The 25,438-nt window shown below is 41.3% G+C and overlaps 1 protein-coding gene across 4 annotated transcripts in view; it reads left to right on the forward strand.

Annotated features, from left to right (window-relative positions):
* ASTN2 (astrotactin 2) overlaps positions 1–25,438 on the forward strand; it is a 1,072,177-nt gene that overhangs the window by 485,822 nt on the left and 560,917 nt on the right. The gene's annotated exons all lie outside the window — the stretch shown is intronic.

The raw sequence follows: 25,438 nt of genomic DNA on the forward strand, positions 1-25,438 counted from the left end.
TTCTACTAGAGGGTGCTTTTTTCCCCTCCCTACCCAATTTTATTAGAGCAAAAGTTCTAGAAATTTAAATTATATCATAAATAGATTCATTTTGCTTTTGGAGCTGACATATTGATCCTTGAACTAGAACTTGTACTCAGGTATGCCCCTTATTCTCAATGCTTGTTATTCTACTACTATTTGGCTATCTTTATGTCATGCTAAATCAAGGTAATATCAGATTATTCATGAAAATTTCATAGGAAGATTCTGGAATCCAGCTCTTTTGCTTTGTAATTTGTTTATTCTCACTACTTCAACTTTTCATGGAGGTATGAACTTAATGTGGTTTTTCAGGTTATTGATAGTTCCCAAAAGAGCTCATTTTAAATAGTATATTAAAGTTATATAGATGGGAAATGAAATGGCAATTGTACTAAGATGGTTTCCCAGACATACCAACTGATTTATGATAGAATACCTTTATTTTGATTTTGATAGAACTGAAACAAGTGAAATAAATAAGACTTTATTGGGATATTGGTAAGATTTCTTCATATTGCATATTTTAAATATGGAAGAAAGACAACTTTGAAAGATATTCTCAAAGATACCCAGTGAGTTGTCTGAAATTATTTAAAAGGTCTCTATTACTTTTTCCTCTGTTTACTGTGCTGTTGACATTTATTTGTAATTTTAATGAAGCTCTGAATATCAGAGTGGCTGACATTAGTGCTCTTTGTAGTAGTACAGGTACTGGTTAGAATCCTATCCCTACCTTATAGAAACTATATAATCTTGGGCCAAATACAGGTTGTTCTATTTTACATTTCTTTGCAAAATGAGAATAATAACAGTGCCTTTCTCACTAAGTAAATTAGCAATAATAACATATTCATTGATCCTCGCCCATATGTTGAATACTTTACTAACATTATCTCATTGCTTCTTTACATCAACACCTATGAGGTAATGCTATTACTACTTTCATTTTACAGATTTATTAAAAATCTGAGGAATAAAGCAGATGCCTTCACTAGTAAGTGGTAAAATCAAGTTTCACTGCATTACTTCCTTGGCATCAGAACCCATATTTTAACTATGTTATTGAAACATCTCTCATGAGATGTTGCAGTGATTAAATAATATAAGTAAATGTCATCTATAATACATTCACAAGGCTGCATTACACCAAGTTTAGATAAATTGGATTCCCATTATAGCAGAGTTCAAGTGAAAACTGGTGATGGTGAGGAAGGCAGATTCTAGAAATAAAGATTCCAATATCTTGTCCCTAAGGACAATAGTGATCCACTGTATGACTTTATTGATTTTTCTTCTCTTATCTGGGTAACATTAAATAGCAAGGCAAGGCAGGAGCAGTATTACAGCAGGTAAGGAATTTGTCTTGCATGCAGCTGACCCAGATTTGATTCCCAGAACCCCATATAGTTCCCAAGCCTAGGAAGAATGATCCCTTAAATAAGAGCCAGGAGAAATCCCTGAACACACTGCTGGATGTGGCCCTAAAACAAAACTGGTCAGTCAAGAAGAGACACAGAGTTTCAGACTATTGATTTAGATCTTTTAGAATCATCTTTGGAAATGGCTTTTGTTCCTTAATGGACAAAACTATAAATACTAGAATGTATTTCAGTGGAATGCAGTAACAAGATGTATTCAGTGGAATACAGTAATAAGTTGATGGCAGTAGTACTATAAGAACAGTGATAGGATAGAAACCTTCAAGATGCATGCTCTGATAACAGCCTGTTACTATAGACTCTGAACAATGCTACAACTGTTCACATGTAAGGTGTGCTCTCAGTTGAGCCCAGAGCAGAGTTGCTTAGAGAGGATAATATATTCTTCTGCAAATGGGCTTCCTTTTCAATTCTTCTCCTATAAGCCACTAAACTTTCCTCTGGAAGAAAGACAGTACAAATATTTGAAGCACAATTGTTTGATTAGGGAACTAAAGGATACTTCTTCTTGGAGGTCTTGCTTGCCTTTTGTCTGAACTTGGAGCCTTTGAAATCTTACCTTATCTCACACATGCCCACTGGTTTCACTTCCAAGGCGGAGAAAAGATGGTAATCATCACCATTCAGAAGAATCTGTGCTCAGTAGTTTGAGTTTCTCAAGCTTTGCTAAAAACCCTTGTTTGACATGACATTGCCCAGTCAAGCATATTATGGGCATTTAAAAAATTAATAAGTTCCAGTCAGATGATAAGCTAGAATTTAATAAATAATAGATCATAATTATAGATAGTCAATAATACACCAAGAATCATAACAGAGAAATGAGAGGAAAGACTGGAAGGCAAAACAGAGTTCAAAAGAAAAAAAGAAATCTTTTAGTAAGGACTGCAAAGTAAAGCTTAAAGGTGCTTTGTCTGATTAGTTATTTCTTTTTCTTTGTTTTAAAAAAATTTAGTCTATAATTAAAAAAGTATGGATTCTCACAATAAGGAAACCAAATGGCTTAGCAACCAGACAATGGGCCTCTACCTACCTGGGTGGTTAATTTTAAAATTATGATAGTAAAAGGTCATAAGAATCTGGAACAATGGGAACTCTACTGCCCTTAGAGTGGAAATAAAAGTAAATGTAAACTTACCGGTCAATATTTATGTAAGTGGAACCTCCACATACACTAGATCCCAATGATTCTACTTATAATTATAAACCTAACAGAAGCATGTATATATTTATTGCAAATGATACATGCCAGGGCCAACATGGCCGACCCGAGTTCGATTCCTCCGCCCCTCTCGGAGAGCCCGGCAAGCTACCGAGAGTATCTTGCCCGCACGGCAAAGCCTGGCAAGCTACCCGTGATTTATTTGATATGCCAAACACAGTAACAACAAGTCTCATGATGGAGACGTTACTGGGCCCGCTCGAGCAAATCGATGAACAACAGGAGGACCATGACCGTGAAATACATGCCAGAATATAATAGTAGCACTTAGTTATTTGTGTTGCCAAAAAGCTAGGAAAAGAAACAGATGCCTATTAATCACAACACCAAAATAAGTTGTGGAATAATCTACAGTGAAAGACTATTAATGCTAACATCAACAGCCATACACAGAACCATTGATGGATCTCATACCCAAATATTTTTCTAAAGATCAAAGGAGAATGTGAGAGGGGACGGAGTAATAGTATGGTGGGTCAGATGCTGGCCTTGCATGTGGCCAACTAAGGTTTGATCCTCTGCATCCCATATGGTCTACCTGGGCACATCCAGGAGTGATTCCTGAGTGCAAAGCCAGGAATAGCCCCGAGCAAAGATAAGGTTGTGTGGCCCCATCCACCAAAAAATGGGAATACATGAGAAATATCTTAGTGGACTATTGCACAGGCTTTGCATGGTGGAAACCTGGGTCTAATCTGGCATTGAATATCCCCCCCCTAAGCACTAGTATAAACACCAAACTGGAAATGCCTTTGAAGAAATCTGGATGTGACTGCATGCTCCCCCCACCAAAATCAAAATAAAAGGGAGCCAGGGGTATGACTCAAGTGGTAGAGTACATGCCCTGAGTGTGAACCCTGGCATAACATGACCTCCCAAGCACTGCTTGGTATGGTCCTAGTGGATCCCCAACAACTCTGATTGGAATCTTTATTAAAATAAAAGTTAAGAATAAAACTCTGCTGTTAGAAGAAAGGATCAGATGGCCTTTCACCTATTAGAATGGGGTGATAGAAGGAAAAGTATTTGGGGGGGAAGCTTGATAGACTTTACATAGAGCTGGTATGTGACTTCCTGATCTGGGGAAATGGATATATGGGTGTCTTTGGCCTGAAAATTCATCAATCTGGACAGATGGCATTACATATGATAGATTTTTTTACCGAATTACTGTGAGATACACAGTTACAACATTGTTCATGATTGGTTTTCAGTCATGCAATGTTTTACCATCCATCCTTTCACCAGTTACATTTCCCATCATCAGTGTCACTAATTTCCCTCCTACCCTCCTCTCCCTGGCATGGCAGGTATCTCTCTCTCTCTCTCTCTCTCTCTCTCTCTCTCTCTCTCTCTCTCTCTCTCTCTCTCTCTCTTGCTCTTGCTCTCATTCTCTCACTCTCTCCCTATCTTTCTCTCTCACTCTCTCTCCTTTTGGGCATTATGATTTGCAGTACAGGGCATATGCTACATTTTTATTAAACAGAATGTTCATTATGTAAAGTGTGGCTTGCATTTAAAGGTATAAACAGTAGAATCCACTGTCTATAATTCAGGTGCCAGATCTGTTATTTGCTTCCTAAGGGCCTCCTCCTCTATAGCTGTGTCTTATATTGGGAGTAATATAGATGAAGTACTATGGCTCCATAAAGAGGAGCGATGGTGATTAAAGAACAAAATACATTTAAAGCACTGAGGGAGCATAGGGATCTCTCTAGAGGCATTATGTTAGTGTTTGTTATATTTGGTGTTATTATGTAGTTATTCTGCCTATTACTGTTATCACTTGTCTATTCTTCTATTTTCTCCTTATTTTTCTTTTGATGGAGAGACTGTACCCAATCTAGGTTGCATCTTAAAATCTATAATGTCAGAGCCTGGTAGATGTAACAGGGGCAAGGGCATGCCTTGCATATGCCCAGATCCTCAGAACCACATGGTCCTTCAAGCGTCTCTGAGTGTGGACCCTGAGCCCCATCAGTATAACCCTAGAATTCTTCAGCACTACAGAATCCTAGCAGTACCACATCTTCAGGCCCTAGCATGAACCCACTGAAACACTTAGCTGGGTGTCAACTAGAAGTGTCCCTAGGTTACCTGAGTACCTCTTGAGAGGCCATTCCAAAAGAAAAAAGTGAAGAAACATTAATAATATCATGCAAATCTCTTTATTTCAGGGTTTGAGGCTTACTACCTCAAATAGGAAAATATTTGCAGAATGAATCGAGAAGCATATTTTTGGTATATATAAAGACTACTCTCAGGGGATAGGGGTGGTTAGAAGGGAAAAAAAAAGAATTCCACACCAAAAGACTTAGGAAAGGATTTGCCGGAGTGAGAACAATGACCATTACTCTTGTGTTGTGGCTAGACTTCGACTTTGTTGAATGTAACATGGAAGTTGAGGCTTTCTCGTCTGAAGGGCTGAGGGACCAGAGAAGAGAGCTTTCTTCTGGACAGTTCCTATTCTCCAGCCTGTCCCAGCAGGAAGCTGCAGGAAATGAACTTTGGGGCATTTGAGAGACTAATGATGTCAACCATAGAAGTGGAGGAGTGAACCTAGTTCAATTGTAGAGAGCTTCCTTTCAATTTTGAAATCTTTGCTGGTGCCCTCCTGTGTGCCAGGCACTGTGCCAGGGACTGTAGGGATACTCAGATGAATAAGGCCTACTTCTGCTTTCAGGAATCTTTCAGGGAGCGAGGAATGTGGAACAAGGGACTGACTTGAGCTCTGGAATAAAAGATATTTGTGGTGAGAGAAGCATAGCCAGCAACACTTATTACTACATACTGGGCCTTCTTCACAATTTCACCTCGAGTGGGTTCTTCTGAGATGCGAGAATGACTATTATCATTGGAATAATAATCATGCACAAAGCCCAGCTTGTAGAGCCCCCTCAGTGTTTTTCCTATGATCTCAAATCAATGAAGATGAAATGGTGAAATTCTGTTAATTCCTGCCCTGTGATGAAAGAATAATGGGATATCAGAATGCAAGCTAGTGTGGCTCACTTGGTGACAGTCTTCACATTGAATTCCTTCTAAATAGAATGAAGAATGGTCCCTCTTCCTGTGACCTTTCCCTTCGGAGCACCAAGAATGTGCTAAACACCAACTAGGTGCTGGATTCAATACTGCAGAGGGAAAAATGTTAGCACAAAGCTTTCCATGTATTAAATGAAATAAAATAGACAACAAAAAAAGACAGTGTTCTGCATTGCAGTTGATGAGAAGAGGGAAAGTTCAATGTGGAGAAAGAAGACAAGGAAGAGGAGAAGAAGGAGGTAGAACTTTCTAGGACAAGGCTCTCATCCTGTCCAGCATTAGCCTGAAGCCAGTAGGTCACTGGTTCCTAAGTGTCCATCTTCATTAACATTAGAATCACCTGGATTGTTGTCCGAAAGGCCAACTCACAGGTTTCCTGGGTAGGAGCTGGAGAGACAGAAAGGTAGATGGAGAGTCATCCAGTAGAATCAATCCCTATATCCCTAGATCCTATAGCACTGTAGCACTGTCCTCCCATTGTTTATTGATTTTCTCGAGTGGGCACTAGTTACATCTTCATTGTGAGACTTGTTACTGTTTTTGGCATATTGAATATGTCACAAGTAACTTGCCAGGCTTTGCCATGCAGGGGCAAAGCTTTCTGGGCTCTCCGAGACGGGTGGAAGAATTGAGCCCAGGTTGGCTGCATGCAAGGCAAACACCCTACCCACTCTGCTATCGCTCCGGCCCTAGATCCTATAAGAGTTGTTTATTTCCAAAACTGTCTTTGTGGACATGAAGAATATTATGCTAAGTGAAATGAGTCAGAAGGAGAGGGATAGACAGAATGATTGGGCTCATTCATGGGTTATTTAAACACACACACACACACACGCACACATACACACACACACACACATCATATGAGACAAGTACTCAAGGACAGTAGAAACAAAGGCCAGGAGGATTCATCCATGGTTGGAAGCCTGTCTCAAATACTGGAGGAGAGACACTTAGGATAGAGAAGGTCCCACCATTACGAAGATAGTTGGAAATGATCACTCCGTATAAGAATTGCATACTGAAAATAGGTAAAGGAACAAACATGATAACCTATCAGTACCTGTACTGTAACCCATAATGCCTCAAGGTGGGGAGAGAAATAGACAGATACAGATAAAGACAGAGAGAGTAAGATACCATAAAGAAAGGCTGGAGGAAGGTGGCAGGAGGGAAACAGGAAACATTGGTGGTGGGAAATGTACACTGGTGGAGGGATAGGTATTGGAACACTGTATGACTGAAAATGGACCATGACCAGCTTTGTAACTCTGCATTTAACAGTGACTCAATTAAAAAAATGAAAATGAAAATAGACTGTGTTGATATGATTATTACAATAAGTTGATCACCCTGGATCCGAGATCAGACTTTGTCAGAGTTTAGTGGCATTAGATGGCTGTGGTTTTCCATATTTTCTGGAGTATCCCAGATATTTGGAAGAAATACCCTGAAAAGAGAGAAACATGGGGAAGTTGGACACCCAGAAGGCAGAATTGATGTATGCATAACCTCAGGGAATCCAGATGATTCTCTTCAGAATCTATCTGGGTAAGTGTGGCCTGTTAATGCTCTCATTGCAACTTAGGGATATTGGCTTGGGGCTTCTGTTTCTTTTTCATGATTCTGCTTGGTGATAGCTTGGTCTTATATCCACAGGAAACAGCACTCTACCAAGACAGTAGTGAATGAGATATTTTCGATATAAGCCTAGCAATCTGGTTTAACTATGCTCAGGAGAGTCCAAGCCTCGTTAAGGTTCAAATACTAAAACTCAGGGTAGCAAACCCAGGTAGACTTCCCTACCTGAGAACAAACCAAGGATTGGAAGACTCCAGGGTGATGAGGGTTTTGTATTCAGCAGGATCTCTGTGTGTGGTGGTGTTGGAACCCAGCCCTCACCTTTGTGGTTATTCACCTCTTTTAGAGTATACACCCAATAAGTTTTAGGTGAGCCCCTTCAATTTACCTTTGCCCAAAGAAGGAGCTGACATCCTCACCTCTAGTTTAAGTCCATGGCACTACCGGTAAAAATAGCTCATCCTTACTGTGATGTATTTCTAAATACACAGAGCTTAAAAAATAAAACAAAAACAAAATGATGATGTCAGAGAGCTAATACAGGGGTAAGGTACTTTTTTTGTTTATAGTGAGCCGCAGCTTGAATACTGGCATCATATATGATCCCCTAAGCACCAGCAAGAGTGATTCCTGAGCACATAGGCAGAAGTAAGTCCTGAGCATCAATGGGTGTGTCAGAGGAAGGAAGGAAGGAAGGAAGGAAGGAAGGAAGGAAGGAAGGAAGGAAGGGAGGGAGCGAGGGAGGGAGGGAAGGAGGGAGGGAAGGGAGGGAGCGAAAGAAGGAAGGAAGGGAGGGAAGGAAGGAAGGAAGGGAGGGTGGGCCTATATATATGTATATATAGAGAGAGAGCAGGAAAGACAGACAGACAGAGAGAGAGAGAGAGAGAGAGAGAGAGAGGAGTCTCCAGGCCTAAGTCTGAACTCTTATTCTGGGACCTTTTGGTTACTTAATTAGTTATGGAAATGATTGTCCAGATTTCTGGAGGAGCTTTACCATTGATTCTTGGTCCACCAAGCCCTCCATTCAGTGCAAGGGCTCAAGGTTACAATGCTGCTAGGGACCACACCAGCTGTGCTTAGAGGTCTTGAGAACTGAATCCAGAAGTACTTGGGGTATTATGTGGTCCCAGACATTGAACCCCATTAGGGCACAACCTGTAAACACTATACTATCTCCTGACCCAACTGGATGCTTTTTAATCAGCATGTATGCATGCATTGATTTACCATTGGTCTATAATACTATAGAATTCTGCCAGTTGAGTTTCTACAGGTTCCTGTGTATTTTTCACCAGAGTTTTCGCTTAAACTCCAGTTCCCATCACATCACCCAAAAAAAAGACATTTTCTTGATTATTGAATGACAATATACATTTAAATTCTTTAGCTATCAGTTATACGACTAACAAAATTCTAAGGACATGCTTTGGCTCAGTCATTGTCTAAAGCTTTTATACCTATCCCTTTTACTCTTCACAACTTACTGACAGATGTTGCTATTTTTTATATATGATGGAAACTGAAGCAACAAAAGTTTTTTCCTTCTTTTTTTCCTTCCTTCTTTCTCTTTTACTGCCTTTCTTTCTTTTAAGAATCAGAATTTCTTAATTAACTTATTTATTCTATTTATTTGGTTTTATGGGGCCATACCCAGTGGTGTTCAGTGATTATTTCCAGTCTGTAGCTGTGTGTCTGTGGGGATTAAATCTAGCATTTCTGCATGCAGAGCACACACTCCAGCTCTTACAGCTATATCTTCAACTCCCAGAATCAGGATTTCAACACAAACTACTGGTGAGTGCTCAATCACTGTTTGTTACACGGATACCTGGCAGTTCTCTGCAAGGCTGAAGGGCAGGCTTAGGGGAGTTTCCATCTGAACTTCTGTAGACCAGGCCCCTTAATTCACAGATTGCATATGGACTTTCACTCCATGCTAATGAATAATATACTATTAAATGGGGCAGAAAGGAGACTGTGGGTATTGAAAATTTGGTGCTCACAGTGGGTTCATAGTATTTGGTCATTAGAATTTGTTAGCATCATTATATCTTTTCCTTCTCAGAGAATTAGCCTTTCCTCCCCCACCCCTGGAAGGCATCATTCCCTCCAGGCTCCCTAGTGATTGCACATTCTCAGAAACCTACACCACTTCCACCACTTTCCAGCCAGGCTGCCTGTCACTCAGCCAGTGAGCCTGAAGACCTATATATTCCCCCCCGATTTTAGTTTAGCGATCATAATAAAAGTGAAGTCTATTAGGATGAGTTTCTGCCCAGGCTCGGTAAATCTCTTCAAACACCATTCAGCACCAGATTTCTGTTAGTCTTTGCCACTGGGGAGGCTGTAATATGCACAACTGTCAGTTCAGGCAGAAGGCCCACGACACCACCTTCACTAAATGAAACGCAAATGGAGACTAAGGAATATAAATATTGAAGTGACCCAGGTTGAATAAAGGGGGACCCGTGAGCTAAGCTTCTCTCGTGCATGCAGGAGATGCTAAATTATTAAAACTTTAATAAATGTAATAATAAATATTTGATGTTGAATTATAGAAGGCTTTGCAGATACAGTGAAACTGAGAAACGACTTGTTATATCTGCATTAGAAGTTAAACACTTTTCAAATGGTCTTCTGATGTTGAAATGGGACTGCAGATCTTTAACTGAACAAAGAAGAAGGGAGAGACTGGAAAGAGTAATTTTTTTTCTATCTTTGGCAAGTTCATTGAGCTGGGGATCAGGATTCCTGGGTTTCAATCTTACCCCATGCTGAAGACAGCAGTAAGTGACAATTGGTATATCCCTTCCTGAGCAAAAGCTTTCTCCACTGCTTCTCACATGGGGTCCTGACAGCTGCCTTTTAAGGGCAAGGTTAATTTTATGCCCCTGCTCTACAGAGAAAGAGAAAGCTGACTTTCTGAGACCTTAAGCATGTTAATAGGAGAGAGTTGGAATTTGTACAAAAGGATTCTAACTTTAAAATCTTCCACTCATCCACTGTTACCCTCCCACCACCCCTGCTATGTGGAATCCCGTCCTTCTCTATTATTCAGAATGATTTTGGTACCCCATTCATAGCAGTTGAATGACAAGTGGATTGGAAGGATGTCACAGAGAGAATGAGGGGCCATCTTAGTCACAGGAATGTGGGGAATTTCGGAAATAGCATGACATTCGGATCTTGTCTTCCCTCCTACATCTTCTACAATGACCTTGCTCTCTCTCTCTCTCTCTGAAGGCACACACATGACACCTCCAATCCCATAACTGCCATTAACCCCATGGTGGTGATCATCATGAGTTTCCAAGACATTTGGGCCCATCATAAAAGTTTCTCTTCCTGAAACCACAGTTTGGAAAACATCTAGAAGATAAACACTTTCTGGGTTAGAAGCTCAACTCCAGATTGAACATCCATAATTAGGGAATTGGCATTACTCAGCCACAGAAGACCTGGGGGCTCTTGCACTTAACATCTCCTGCAACCCCTGTCTTTAAGTCACGATCCCCCCTGATATTTTCTACAACCTTTCTACCTTTGAGGTTGACCTCAATCTGAAACAACAGTATCAGACACCTATGTGACAACTCAGATAAATGAGTGAGGACTGCTTAGGATATTAGGTTGGGGAGATATCTGAAACACCAGGCAGACACAGCTGGAAAAAAGTGTCATGATGAGCTCATGATGCCTGCTTTCAATTCTGGATGGAATTGGGACAGAAAGATCAGTTACTTGCTGTCTCTGAACTGGGTGATAATTGGAGGTCCTTCTGCTCATTCATCTGATGACTTGATGATTGTGATCCCGGGAAGATGAACAGACCTTGGATTGCTGAGAAGCAGAAGAAGGAGAGTCATGTAAGTGAACTTATTGAAGGTGAGTTAGAAATGAAGCTATACCTCTATTTTTAGCCACAGAACTGTGACCTTAGGGTCTGTATTCATCTCATCTTGCTGTCTCTAAATTTCCTGGCTAACAGCAGAGTTGAAGCTTCTGAATAGGTGTTTCCTACATATTGTCTGGCACTATCATTTTCACTTATACTAAATGTATTAAAAACTGAATTTTTTAGTTTAGATTATAAGCAAAACACCCACAATACAGGTACCTTGAACAGAGTGCATGTGCCAAAGGCATGCTTTTCAGTTATAAACTTACAAACTGTAAGTGACCTTCTGAGTTGATTTTTATCATGTGAAGTATCCTATATATATATATATATATATATATATATATTATATTTAAGAACATTTATTGAAAATTTTCTTTTTTTTATCATTTTTTTATTAGTGAAACACCATGAAGTACACTTATAGACTTATAAATTTTTGTGCTTGGGTTTCAGTTATACAATGATCAAGTACCCATCCCTCCACCAGTGCCCATCCTCCCCCACCACGGGTCCTAGCATCCCTCCCCTCCCTATGCCCCCCCGTCCCACCCTGCTGCTGTGGCAGGGCATTCCCCCTTGTTCTCTCTCTCTTCTTTTGGGTACTGTGTTTTGCCAGAGAGGCATTGAGTGGCAATCATGTTTGGTCTATAGACTACTTTTAGCATGTCTCTCCCACCCTGGGAGGGTCTTCACAACACCCTTTATTTGGTGCTCTCTTCTCTATCTGAGCTTCCTTCTCACCTAGCACATGTGGCTGGCCTTCAAGTCATGGAGCAAAATTCCTGGTACTAATCTGAGCCATTCCTGGGTGTTAGTCTCCCGTTTTGTTGCTTTATGTTCCCCAGATGAATGCAATCTTTCTGTGTCTATCCCGCTCTTTCTGACTCATTTCGCTTAACATGATACTTTCCATGTAGTACCACTTGTATGTAAATTTCATAACTTCATCTTTTCTAACAGCTACATAGTACTCCATTGTGTAAATGTACCAAAGTTTCTTTAACCAGTCATCTGTTCTTGGGCACTCAGGTTTTTTCCAGATTCTGGCTATTGTAAAGAGTGCTGCAGTGAACAAACAATTGCAGATGTCACTTCGACTATACCTTTTTGCCTCTCTGGGATATATTCCCAGGAGTGGTATAGCTGGGTCAAATGGGAGATCAAATTCTAATTTTTTGAGAATCGTCCATACTGTTTTCCAAAAGGGTTGGACCAGCCTGCATTCCCACCAGCAGTGAAGGAGGGTCCCTTTCTCGCCACATCCACGCCAGCACCTGTTGCTTTTCTTCTTGTGGATGTGGGCCAGTCTCTGTGGTGTGAAATGATATCTCATTGTTGTTTTGATCTGCATCTCTCTGATGATTAGTGATGTAGAGCATTTTCTCATGTGCCTTTTTGCCATTCGGATTTCTTCTTTGCGAAAGTTTCTGTTCATTTCCTCGCCCCATTTTTTGATGGGGTTGGGTGATTTCTTCTTGTGTAGTTTAACCAGTACCTTGTATATCCTTGATATCAACCCCTTGTCGGATGTGTATTTGGTGAATATTCTTTCCCATTCTGTAGGCTGTCTTTGTATTTTGGTCACTGTTTCTTTTGAGGTGCAGAAGCTTCTTAGTTTAAGATAGTCCCATTTGTCTATCTCTGTTTTCACTTGCTCGGCCAGTGGCGTGACATCTTTGAAGATACCACTAACTTCAATATCGTGGAGAGTTTTGCCAACTTTGTCTTCAATAAACATTATGGATTCCTGTCTGATGTTGAGGTCATAAATCCATTTCGATCTTACTTTTGTGCATGGCATTAGGCAGAGATCTGAGCCCACTTTTTTGCATGTAGCCGTCCAGTTTTGCCAGCACAATTTATTAAAGAGGCTTTCCCTGCTCCATTTCACTTTTCTTGCCCCCTTATCGAAGATTAGATGATTATATGTTTGGGAGGAGATGTCAGTATATTCAACTCTGTTCCATTGGTCTGCAACTCTGCCTTTGTTCCAGTACCATGCTGTTTTGATTATTACTGCTTTGTAGTAGAGCTTGAAGTTAGGTAGGTTGATTCCTCCCATTTTCTTTTTCCCAAGAATTGCTTTAGCTATTCGTGGGGGCTTATTGTTCCATATAAATTTCAGGAGTGTATGCTCCATTTCTTTGAAGAATGTCGTGGGTATCCTTATAGGGATTGCATTGAATTTGTACAGTGCCTTGGGAAGTATTGCCACTAAATATATTTTTACACTTTTTCTTTATCGAAGTAACATTGCTTTATAACAGTGTATATGTTTAGATCTATCATTATAAGTCCAGTTTTCTGCATTAAGCTCATTGTTAGAAGTTCAATTCTGTCTTTCTCCATACAAATGATCATTTTCATGTAAGTTCCATACACCTTTCTACTCTACTGGTGACCTCAAGGGCTGGAGCAGTAGCACAGCGGGTAGGGCATTTGTCTTGCACGTGGACAACCCAGGTTTGATTCCTCAACCCTCTTGGAGAGCCCGGCAAGCTACTGAGAGTATCTCGCCCGCATAGCAGAGCTTGGCAAGCTACTCGTGATGTAATCGATATGCTAAAAACAGTAACAACAAGTCTCACAAGTCTCACAATCTGTTGTGAGACATTACTGGTGCCCGCTCTAGCAAATTGGTGAACAATGGGAGGACAGTGATACAGTGACCTCAAACTTGATTTTATCTTTTTTTTTTCTTACTTAATATACTTGGTTTCTCACTACACCACAAATAAGTGTCATATTATGGTAATGGTCTTTCTTTGTCTGATTTATTCTATTCAGTATATTGCCCTCCAGAGGAGATGCTCCTCAATTGATAAAATCTACCTTCATAACATAAGTTCCTTCTGTGTTTGACTGCCATGGTCTCATAGTGGTCCCTTAGAAATGACCTCACTCAAGCAGATCAGGCTTTAGATTAACCTGCTCAGAGACAGTGATCACCAAGATAGACTGAAGTGAGTGATGCTTTTGCCTCTAGTAACTACTTGTGTCCCATCCAGGTTCTTTGTCAGTTGAGTGCTGTCAGGCTTTATTTAATGATGTTTCAGTTGAAGATGGACCGCATAGCAGCAGAGATTGTTAAATGTGCCAAGCACATACTTTTCATGCAAGAGGGCTGCATTCAGTACCCAACACAGCTAGGTACCCTGAGCACACAGCCAGGAGTAGCCTCCACCAGGTGTAACATTTGTACATGTAACATACATATACAAATATGTATAAGATGAACTACATGTTTGATGTTGATCCCCATGGCTATAATATATGATCCATGTGTGTTGTACATTATACCATCTAAGTTTGCATCATTACATCCTATGACGTTTACACAGTGATGAAATAGCTTGATGATATATTTCACAAAACATACTTCTGTCACTCAGTGACCTGTGACTTTATCAAACTCCCATGCATGTGAGCATATACATATGTAAATGCATACATACACACACACACACACACACACACACACACACACACACTAGGAAGCCCAGCCAGAAAGTTGAATCCTTGGAAAATTGATTGATCTTTATCTTAGACTTAGTTTCTTCTCGTGATCCAAGGAAACCAAAATCAAAATAAATCCTTACAAGAAGCAAATGATTCACTCAAGTTTTGGTTTCAAAGAGAGGTTGTCTACAAAGTTGAGAGAAAGTTCTAGGAAAACAACAAGGACTATGCTAACATTAACAACTAAAGTGAGGACATGGACAGCAAAGTTGATGGGGAGTGCTGCCTGGCATGTGCCATGATCTTCGGTCCAAGGACACGGATGAGAATATCCTGATGTTACTCAGCTGCCTCCCTCCAGAACTCCTTTTGGGGTCTCCACTCACTGACTCAACAAGAAACAGATAAGAGGGCTCTTTGAGGAAGTTCATATTCCCCTTTGGAGAAGTCAGGATTTGGTTGAGTCATGGGTGGATGTGAATAAGCTAATGGCAGTAACATTGATGAAATAGATTGAACCAATTTCACGTTCCTCCCCCCTACCTTAAAAACATCTCACACGTGGCCATACTTCATCTTCCCATCTCCCAGACTCAGTCCATTCTAAGGAGTTTTGTGCTTTAGTGCCCAGTATACTCTGAGACACATGCCCAACCATACCCCACCATGGACTGAGTACAGATCTTCCCTGCTGAAATAACTTCAAGGTCCCCAGAATCAAAACCCAAACCATTTCACCTGGTTCACATTAGCACTTTAGAATCTGCCCATCATCACCATCTGTATTCTGGTTTCCAACCATGTCCCCATCTGCTACTTCTTCAATAGGCCATGCACTTGGTCATTTCCTTCTCTTGGCCAGTGCTGTCAATTCCTATGCCTCAAAGTGCTCATTCCCACACTGTCAACTGCATCCCTGGCCCATGACTCCTCATCCATCATAGCCTTACAGAAGTGACATTTCCTCCATGCAACCTTACAGGACATTTCTCCCTTCCATCCACTAGAATCATTGTGCCCTGATTTCTTTGCTCATGTGGGTGGACTTATCTCTTCATTAGCAATGGGAGAAGACATTGTTTTGTGTCATAGTGCAGTGTTTGTAGCTACCCTCCCTCTGCCACCACCCAGGGAACCTATGATGTTAGATATCAAGGACCGTATCTTTTCTCTTTTTCTATTCCCAGTTCTAAACACACAGTAAATAGAGCAGAGAATATATATATGTAAACAACTTGACAATCACAGTTTGATGTGCTACATTGGCACAGTCTGGGGATGTTCTGTTATTACCAACAAATGGCTTAACATATATCTTTATTCTATCTTTGCTTAGCACCTAGTTTATTCCCTTACATGCAAATATTCTCCTCATCAAACAGCCCCATCAAAATTTCCTACTTTGCAGTATTTATTGTGTTGTATTATAAAAATCTATATGGTCTCAGAGTGGTTTTAAATAATTCCGGTTCTTTGGGATTAGTAAATAAAGCAAAATAAAAAGGAGGGTTTCCTAATTTGAAAGGTTGGAGAAATTCTGTAATAAATGGAATCCCACATTGATTTTGTTAGTGGCAGCTTTCCCAAAGATGTTACTCTATTAATGAATGTCGTGAATCTCTGGCAAATACACACTACAGTTTCTGAAACATTGCTTAACTAGGTAGAGATTAAGGACCACCATTCCCAGATACCCACTTCAGGTCATATCATAGTAATTCTTGGAGGTTCGGAGAACATCTCAGTTAACAGAGAAGATGTCACTTCTCCCAGGGAGTTCTCTTTCTAGATAATCCTCAGACTTTAGAAGATTAGGGAGCTTTCCTCTCAACTGCTGCCTTATTACACAGGCTAAAAGACCCCTTAGCCTGTGTGAAACACCATGTCCCATCTCCTTGGCCTTACAGAATTACAGGTCTTCAAGATGCAGTTTGGATCAAACAGGCATTCTTGAATATTTATTTATTTATTTATTTGCTTTTTGGGTCACACCCAGCGATGCACAGGAGTTACTCCTGGTTCATGCACTCAGGAATTACTCCCGGCAGTGCTTGGGGGACCATATGGGATGCTGGGAATCGAACCGAGGTCGGCTGCGTGCAAGGCAAACGCCCTGCCTGCTGTGCTATTGCTCCAGCCCCAATTCTTGAATATTTAAAGCAGGAACAGATAAGAAATGAATCAAACTTTATGATCACCTACAATTGTCAGGGGAGGAAAAGGAAGTTGCAGACAGTAATGAGATATGAAAGAAAAACTTACAGCAACCAACCTTTTGAGACTCGTTAGCGTAGCATGGTCTGGATGTCAGCAGCATTGACCAGAGATCTGAATAACTTAATCCAGGTCCCAGTATCCAGGGAAGAATAGGGAATTACCAATCTCCCTTCACCTCTTTTTTTCCCACTTGCAAAATAGATATCCTCTGAAGTAGGATCACTGTTGAAAATCAAGTAAGTTAGTACATAATGCATTTGGCACAACAGTATTCACTCTTATTGTTATTACAATGTTACAGTGATTTAGCTCAGACTTACCTTGTTTGTGACTCCTTCATTAGGCTCTTTTTTACATCTTGCCTTCCATAAGGGTTTATGATTTGTGTCCTCCTTGTATACTCCACTCTCCCTTCTTAGGGCCTTGCATTCAGGAAGGACTCATTAAGTGCATGATGATTGAGTCATTGGAGTGTGACTCAAAGATGCTTCAAAAGGAAACAAGAGATTCATATCAGCATTAGTCACAATAGCTAAAATGTGGAAGAAGTTCAAGTGTCCATCAATGGCTAAATGGGTAAGCAAAATGTGGCTCATGCATACAATGGAATATCATTAGGAGCTCTTATAAAAGGTGTGAAAAATGCCCTCCTGAAACAGATGCTATCATATGAAGAACCTAGGAGACATATGCTAAACAAAATAAACCAGAGACATACTGTATGATCCCAATTCTTCAAGGTTGTTAGTCTAGTGAGACATCATACAATGTAATTCATTGTTTCCCAGGGCTGAAGGGGGAGGGATATTATCAGATGGTAAAGGTAAAGGTAAAGGCCCTCCCGTTGATCGTCGATTTGCTCGAGCGGGCCCAGTAACGTCTCCATTGGAGACTTTTTGTTACTGTGTCTGGCATATCGAATACTCTCGGTACCTTGCCGGGCTCTCCGAGAGGGGCGGAGGAATCGAACTCGGGTAGGCCATGTTGGCCGCTTGTAAGGCGAACGCCCTACCCGCTGTGCTATCGCTGGTGCAAAATGAAAATAAATTATTTTTAAATTTTTTTTGAAAATAAATTCTTAAGATGAATAGCAGTAGTGGTTGCACAACATTAAAGAATGCCATTGAGGTATACATAAGAATGGTTAGTTTTATTTTATGTATAATTTATCCCAATAAATTTGTTGAGAGGAAAGGAAAGTGAGCAAATAAAAGGGATGAGAAAATAGGAAAGGAGCTGGAGAAACAGTACAGCACGTCAGGCATTTGCCTTATTCTTTTTCAACTTGGATTCTATCCCCAGCACACACTTGATCCCTGAGCACAGAGCCAAAAGTAAGCTCTGAGCATCACTAGATGTGGCTCAAAAAGTACTAGAGAATATCATTCTGAGTGAAGTAAAAGGAAAGGGATAGATACAGAATGATTTCTTTTATATGTTGGACTTAAAGTTACACAGCATGGTAGCAACAAATGGCTACACAGTAAGAATTGATCCACAGAACTAAGTTCAGGGGGTGGGGGTTTTGAAAGGAAGAGGCATTGAGAGAGAGGTGGATACACTGATGATGTGTCTAGTGTCTGAACTATGTGCACATGTAAAGGTCATTGATAGTATTATAAACCACAGTAACTCAATAACAATGTAAATAAAAATATAATTGAATGTTCAAAACACTCCTTTTTTAAAAGGGAAGGAAGCGAGCAAGGAAGGAAAGGAGAGAGGGAGAGGGGATAGAGGAAGGGAGGGAGGGAGGGAGGGAAGGAGGGAGGAAGGGAGGGAAGGAAAAGAGAGACAATTGTGGAGGAAACGTTTATAAGCCAGAGAGCACCCCATATGCAGAGGTTCTTTGTCAGACAGGTGGCTCCTTTGCACCCTCCTCTTACCCCTCTAATATCCCCATCTTCCCTGCACACAGTGCCCAGTGGAAACAAGAATGAGCTACAGAGGTCATGGGAAAAACCCGAGGGTATAGCATGGGTCTTGGTCCACACACTGGGGTATACAAATGCTGGGAGATAGAGGAGTCAGCCCTGAGAGAGTCCAGTCCAGGAGTGACCATAGCTCTGGAGGCATGCCAGGAAAGATGCTGTTCTCACAAGGACCATCTCTTGGGGTGCGATTTAGATTGTTTATCAGAGATGAGCTGCTGTAGGTGGAAAGGAAAAGATTAGTCTCCTGTATTCATAAAATAGGCTTCAAAGAAGATGATTTTGTTTCCTGGGGACATGAGATAAACTCTGGAAACAGATTTGGTCACCACACTAAGAAGAGGCTACTGGTATCTGATGGTTAGAAGCTGAAGAGGTTGCTGACTATCTTACAATTCACAGCATCCCCCGAGTGAAAAATGATACAATTCATCAAGGGAGCAGAGAAGTAGGATAGCAGGTAAGGGGTTTGTCTTTCGTGTAGGAGATCCAGGTTTGGTTCCTAAAATCCTACATGGTCCCTAGAGCACTGCCAGGAGTGACTGCTGAGTGCAAAGCCAGTAGTAAAGCCCTGACCATTGCCAGGTGTGGCCCCAAAACAAACAAAAAATAAATTATCCTACTCCAGATTTCAATAATGCCAAGATTGCAGAGTCCTATATTAGCGCCATTGAACTGACGAGAAGGGTAAGATGCTGGGTCAGATCTGGAACCTTCAAAACAAATAGAAAAATACAAGGTTTTTCCCTTAAGGGTTAGAAGACTCAGAGTTTTCATGATGGGGGGATTTTATCATTTTTGTTTCATCATTTGTGGACATGGTGACTACAGCTTTGTAGTCAGAGTCAGGGTAAAAACAGTGACAAATGATATAGCGTTCTGAAACGTAGGCAAGGAGACAAACCAGAGTTCCCTCTATATGAATGTGTTTTTAATGGTGCTCAGGAGGTGTTTTTTTTCAACTCCTGCTCTTTTCTTTTCTTTTTTGACTTTTTAAAAATTTTATTGAATTACCATGAGATAGTTACAAGCTTTCATGTTTGGGTTACAATCACACAATGATAAAACACCCATCCCTCCACCAGTGCACATTCCCCACCAGCAATATCTCCGGTATACCCCCCTTTCCCACCCTCCCCCTGCCTCCATGGCAGACATAATTCCCCATAATCTCTCTCTACTTTTGGGCATTATGGTTTGCAATACAGACCCTGAGAGGTTACCATGTTTGATCCCTTATCCACATTCTGCACACATCTCCCACCCTGACCGATTCCTCCAGCCATCTTTTTCTTTGTGATCCCTTCTCTCTTCCAGCTGCCTTCTCTCCTTTGCTCATGAGGCAGGCTTCCAGCTATGGAGCAATCTATCTGTCCCGTGTATCTACTATCCTTAGGTGTCAGCCTCATTTTATGTTGTTTTATACTCCACAAATGAGTGCAGTCCTTCTATGTCTGTCCCTCTCTTTTTGGGTCATTTCACTGAGCATGAAACTCTTTGTGTCTATCCATTTATAAGCAAAGTTCATAACTTCATCTCTCCTGACAGCTGCATAGTATTCCATTGTGTAGATGTACCAAAGTTTCTTTAACTAGTCGTCTGCTCTAGGGCACTTGGGTTGTTTCCAGATTTTGGCTATTATGAACAGTGCTGCAATGAACATATAGGTACAGATGTCATTTCTATTGTGCTTTTTTACATCTTCAGGATATATTCCCAGAAGTGGTATTGCGGGGTCATATAGAAGCTCAATTTTTAGTTTTTGAAGAACTGTCCATATTGTTTTCCAGAAAGGCTGGACTAGTGGGCATTCCCACCAACAGTGAAAGAGTGTCCCTTTTTCAGGGCCAGAATAATAGCACAGCAGGTAGGGCATTTGCCTTGCACGTGGCCGACCCAGGTTCGATCTCCGGCATCCCATATGGTCCCCCAAGCACCGCCAGGAGTAATTCCTGAGTGCAGAGCCAGGAGTGACCCCTGAGCATCGCTGGGTGTGACCCAAAGGCAAAAAAAACCCCAAACAAAAAAGAGTGTCCCTTTTCCCCCACATCCACGCCAGTACTTGTTTCTTTTGTTCTTTTGAATGTGTGCCAGTCTCTGTGGTGTGAGATGATATCTCATTGTTGTTTTGATTTGCATCTCCCTGATGGCTAGCAATGTGGAACATTTTTTCATGCATTTTTTGGCCATTTGTATTTCTTTTTTGAGGAAACTTTTGTTCATTTCTTCGCCCCATTTTTTGATGGAATTGGAGGATTTTTTTTTTTGTACAGTTCTACTAGTGTCTTATATATCCTGGATATTAATCCCTTATCAGATGGGTATTGGTTAAATATTCTTTCCCATTCTGTGGGAAAATATTCTTTCCCATTCTGTATTTTTCTCACTGTTTCTTTTCACCTGCAGAAGCTTCTTAGTTTGATGTAGTCCCATTTGTTTATGTTTGCTTCCACTTTCATGGTCAGTGCTGTTTCATCCTTAAAGATGTTTTTAGCTTCAATGTCGTGGAGAGTTCTACCTACATTTTCCTTTATGTACCTTATGGAATCATGTCAGATATTCAGGTCTTTAATCCACTTTGAGCTGACTTTTGTGCCTGGCATTAGACAGACAGAGATCAGAGTTCATTTTTTTTGCAGGTAGCTATCCAGTTTTCCTAGCACCACTTGTTGAAGAGGCTTTCCTTCTTTCACTTCACATTTCTTCCTCCTTTGCCAAATATTAAGTGGTCAAATATTTGGGGTTCTGTGACAGAATATTTGACTCTGTTCCATCGGTCTGCAGGTCTGTTTCTAGCCCAGTACCATGCTGTCTTAATTACTACTGCTTTATAGTACAGTTTGAAGTTGGGGAGGGTGATGCCACCCATCTTCTTTTTCCAAAGGATTATTTTAGCTATCCGTGGGGGTTTATTGTTCCATATGAATTCCATAGGAGTGTTTTCTCTGTTTCTTTGAAAAATGTCATTGGTGTCCTGATAGGGACTGCATTGAATTTGTATAGTGCTTCGGGAAGTATTGCCATTTTGATCATGTTAATCCTTCCTATCCATGAGCAGAACTCCCGTTCTTTTCACCATACCCTTCCAGTAATTCAGAGAGCCTGGGGAGAGTGGTGGGGTGGTGGAGACAATAGAAGAGGCAGGAAGAGGCCCAGAGACGCAGTGCTTGCTGTTTGGGTCCAGCAGCCTGAGGTGGGGAGGGAAGGGACATGGCACACGGGTCTGACAGCCACTAGCGCCTCCACAATGAGCTAGAGACACCTCCCTGGCCGTGACGGATGTTGAGCATTAAAAAAGGGAAAAAAAAGTTTACAATCCCAGCCGGGCAGGCATAAATCACAGCGCCGCTGCAGACATGACTTATGGCCCCATCTCCATGGCAACAGGAGCGCAGCGTCAAGCGCACAAAAGCGCTGCTCCTGCCTGCCGCCTGTGTGAGGCCCTGATGGGGAGTGGGGTGGAGGGTTCTGGAGAAAGGATGGATTAACGATGGATTCTACAGAACTCAGGGCCTATTCGTCTTCATCCTGTACCAGAGCGAGCCCCTGGCTCTTCCCAGTGCCCCCACCCCTTTTCCCCCACCCGTCTCCAGCCAACAGGTTGTTTTCCTCCTGCTCCTTTTGCGTAGGGGTTTGTTTTCTTATTTTCCTTTGCCTTCTGAAAATTTAGCAGAAAAGACCGCAATGAGCTTAAAGAAACCCACTGGGTCTGCCCCGAGGTCCTTCTCTGTGCTGGGAGTTGGTTATGATGAGCGTTTCCACACTCTGAGCACTAATCCATGCAGGCAACATGCAGATATTTCCACTTCAGGGCTGGCAAAATCTCTCAGAATGGACTCCTGCCTCCCTGACCCATTTTCTCCCTGCAGCTGGAGTGGGCGCCTGGAGATAGTCCCCTTTCTTAAGAAGAGAGATTCCTGAGGTCTAAGTGTCACTCAACTCCAGGGCATTCTCCTGGTCCTCCCTTTCAAATCATCCCCATCTGGCCCTTCCTAGATGCTCCAGGTATTTTTGAGTCCCTTTCGAGCACAGTCATCCTTTGTCTCTTCATATGAACGCCTTGCACTCAACCCTCAGAGTTCAACATAGGTCAACGTCAGTCTGCCTTAGCTTATCTACAACACCCTGGCCATGGTCAGGGCTTTACTCCTGGCTTTGCACTCAGGAGTCACTCCTGGCAGTGCTCCAGGGACTATATGGGATTCCCGAGATCAAACTTAGATCTTCTGCATGCAAGAAAAGCCCCTTACCTGCTTTCTGTAATACCTCTTTGGCCCCTCAAATTGTATCATTTTTTTTTCATGAGGAGGGGAGCTGTGCATTTTAAGATAATCAACAACCCCGGTAGGAGCCATAGTACAGTGGGTAGGGCTTTTGCCTTGTACGTGGTTGACCTGAGTTCAATCCTTGACATCCCATATGGATCCCTGAGCACCGCCAGGAGTAACTCCTGAGTGCAAGTGCCAGGAGCAACCTTTGAGCATCACTGGGTGTGACCCAAAAAGCAAAAAAAAAAAATGATAAGCAAGATAATCAGAAACCCCTTCGGCTTCTAATCAATGGGTATCAGTGTTGGAGTCTTTTCTCTGTGTATGGCCACAGAGTCTGGAATATCACCAGGGTCTCTACCACACACAGTGGCAATGCCTTTCAGGAATGCTGTGTTCTCTCTCTTCTAGGATCTCTGCTACAGTCACCATTTTGACTTGCTCACTAATCTCTCTCTCTGTATGCCTGTATGCTGAATATATGTTAACTAATAACTACCGTGTAGCTTAAGATTTATTTTCCCGACACAAAATCCATTGTCATTCCTGATTAATACCATGGTGTGCTCTCCTTGACCTTATAATTAGTCCAAGCTCCATGCGTGCTCCCTTCCTGCACCTCCTGCCTATGACCTGTTTTATGCTTTGCTGACCAGCAGTCTGGGTTTATTTCTAGATGCCATGTCCACTTGCATGTCTTCAGGAGTATTTGAAGCCAGAACATCTTGTTCCCATGTACATCCCAGTTTGTGGTTAAGTGAGGGCCTATTATTACTCCTCCTCTAGCTCTTTAATGTTTCTTCTATCAATGAGCCAGGTCTCCTCTCTTAGAAGAGAGTAGGAGGTAACTGATTAATAGGTTACATTCAAATTTGGTCACAGTATCTAAACTGGGAGCTTTTCAAAATCACAGTACATCATAGAAGTAGTGGGTGAAAGTTTAAAGAGGAACCGAATAGTCATGTTGCTTCAAAGAATTTCCCCCTACAAGTAACTTCTTAATAAGAAAGAAAAAAATAATAACTTCTTAATAAGGAAACTCCAGTGCTACCTTAACCAGGTGAGCAGTTAATGTGCGCAGTCAACATCATGAGCTTTATTTACTTTGAAAGACTTCAGTATCATTTCTGCTGTTCCCCTTCTGATCTTCTTAACCCAGATCAATCTCAAAATAAATACATGACATTGGGAGACATTTTACAAAAACAACTGACCTCTTATTTGTTTGTTTAGTTGTTTATTTGCTTTCATCCCCAACTGCACAGGGCTATTTCCGGTTCACAGAACCCTGCTGATGGAAAGGATCAAACCAGGGACTCCTGCATGCAGAGTACTCAGCCCACTAAGCTGTTTCTTTTGTTCCTGCCTTATTATTATTATTATTAAGAACATCAAGATCACAGGAATCGAAACTGCTTCCCCAGCTCCAGCTCTTGTTACATGTCAACAAGACCTTGACATGTAAATGGATCACATAAGCAAGTATTTTCTGTGCTTGACAACTCTGCTGAGGTAGAAACAACAAATACAACTATAATGTTTTTTAAATCGTGCACTGTGATGATTTTATATACCTGTTTGCTGTGAAATAATTCCCACCTTGAAAATTTTCATTTGTGTGAGGAGTATTAGTGAAACACTTGAAGAAGTGTGGCGATTGGATGATAGTGCTGAATCTATAATAGCCTCCTAATGTAAAATGATTGTGTTACAAAAGGCAGTATATCTGACTTCAAAAAAGGCACCCCGATTAGTAATAAAAGCATTGCACCTTTCATTGTATTGTAAAAGAGTTCAGGTAAAGGTAAAAGGTAAAGGCCCTCCTGTTGATCATCGATTTGCTCGAGCGGGCACAGTAACATCTCCATTGGAGACTTTGTTGTTACTGTGTCTGGCATATCGAATACTCTCGGTAGCTTGCCGGGCTCTCCGAGAGGGGCGGAGGAATCGAACTCGGGTCGGCCATGTTGGCCGCTTGTAAGGCGAACACCCTACCCGCTGTGCTATCGCTCCAGCCTACAAAAGAAAGAAATGTATGTATATACCAAAAGAACACTCATTCACATACTGTGGGGGTATATGGACTGAGGGAGAAACTGAGAATGGCAGGGAAAGAACAAAACAGAAGAAAAATTACAACATGGAAGAAAATTAGAACATTAGAAAGTCTGCAATTTTTTTCAGGAAAGCTTTAATTATTATAAGCTCCTTGTATTTTCATATGAACTTTAGAATGAGGTCATCAATTTCTGAAAAATATAACTGCACTTAGGGGACACAAATACTCCGTAGAGATCAGTTTGGGGAGTATTGTCATCTTCATGGTATTCAACATTAATTTATCCATGAAC

The sequence above is a fragment of the Sorex fumeus genome, unplaced genomic scaffold (genome assembly GCF_029834395.1).
Source record: "Sorex fumeus unplaced genomic scaffold, SorFum_2.1 ptg000129l, whole genome shotgun sequence".
NCBI classification, from domain to species: Eukaryota; Metazoa; Chordata; class Mammalia; order Eulipotyphla; family Soricidae; genus Sorex; species Sorex fumeus.